The following is a 1,821-nucleotide window of genomic DNA, read 5'->3' on the forward strand; positions in this document are numbered from 1 at the left end:
ATGCATGCATGCGTATGTCTGTTTATGTGTGCGCACATGTGTGTGTGTGTGTCCGTGTGTGTATGTGTGTGTGTAACCTTCAGTTTTCTGAGTTCTCTGCTGCTCAAGGTCAAGGATATTGCCCAGCCCATTTCTTTTCTTGATCAGACTGTTGGATCTGCCATCTGTCTGGGGTAGCTGAGACTGCCTGATGTGTGATAGCGACACACACACACACACACACACACACACACACACACACACACACACACACACACACACACACACACACACACACACACACACACACACACACACACACACACACACACACACACACACACACACACACAGTGCATATAGAAGAGAAAGCATGGCTGCTGCAAGTGGATAATGAGAAGGTGTGGTCTCCGCTCCGCATCTCTGCATAAGCAGTGTGGTTTCATCAAGGGTCCGTGTATCAGTTAAAGACTCATACGTACTGTATTGGCCAATCCAGTACTCACATTAAAACTATTGAACCAATCCAACATTGGCACTGGGACTTGTGAGCCAATCAAGCACTCAGACTGGTACTGCAACCAATCCAGCACATACATTGATTGGCCTCATCTACACAAGACATTTCATTCAGAATTCACTCAATTTAAAAAAAACTGAATAAAACTTAATTCCGATTTGAAAACATTGTGTAAACATCTTACAATACGCAATTAAATGGAAGTATCTTTGTAAACTCAAAGGGACTATTTAATTCTGAATGATTAATTCGGAAATAAAAACATTATGTAAATGTGGCCATTGATTCTTAAAATATATGACATAGACGATTGAAATTGGGACTTCACCAATAGACACCAAATGTGCAGTTTTTGCAGTGCCAGACAAATGCACATCATCAACGTAGTACCCAGACTATACTTCCCTAAAAAGTCAATGTCCAGTAACTATACACATTTATTCAAAATTGAGTTTAGACTGAAAATGGGCCTCATTACACTTCCTTTATCTTGTGATAAAGTCCTGTGGTCCAAATGTGTCCCAAAGATATTGCTATGTCAAATTTGCAGCAACTACAACATCCAGCCCACCAATACAAGGCTTTGAGGGCCTTTTTGTCCGTTTCAATTTTGGCGTAGTTGCTGCACTTTGCCTTTGTAGGGCAGTAGAGTGGAGCCGAAGCTTAGAACTCCAAAACCAATACAGCGTAACTTGGCACTGAAACATAGCCCATCCGCTTCTCACGATGGCATACCGGTGTGGTCCAGTACAGCGCCACAATAACCATGGGGGCATTCCTGATGGCGGCCGGCGCATGCCATGCAGTAGCAGTCTGCACTGGGCAGTCATGGGTAAGAGGTTAGGGGGCGTCAGAGTTGTAGCCCAAAGTTTGCCAGTCCCGACCCGGCAGGTTGGTGGGGGGAGTAATTAACCAGTGCTCTCCCCCATCCTCCTCCATGACTGAGGCACCCTGAGCATGGTAGCGTCCCACCACACTGCTCCCTTGGGGGGAGTGCACTTGTGTGCTGTGGAATGCTGTGTCACAATGACAATAGTAGTTTCCAGGTGGGGTTTTGCTTTCACTTCACAGAGCGCATGTGCACTGCAAAATTAGAATACATTCTGGTTAGAACATTAAAAGCAGAAGGCATTGTAATGCCGACATGTGCGCTGGGCAGACTGCTGCTGCATTCCCCATCACTAGAGCACCACATGTTTGCAACAGGGCAGCTGAAGCCTCACCGATATGAAAGGGGGAAAAAAACTTATTTTAATTAGGCCTTCAAACTGACAGAAAAAGACTCTTCTCTTCCAACAGAGACTCCCTTCATGACAAAAATG

This window comes from Engraulis encrasicolus, chromosome 9 (assembly GCF_034702125.1).
Source record: "Engraulis encrasicolus isolate BLACKSEA-1 chromosome 9, IST_EnEncr_1.0, whole genome shotgun sequence".
In the NCBI taxonomy this organism is placed as follows: Eukaryota; Metazoa; Chordata; class Actinopteri; order Clupeiformes; family Engraulidae; genus Engraulis; species Engraulis encrasicolus.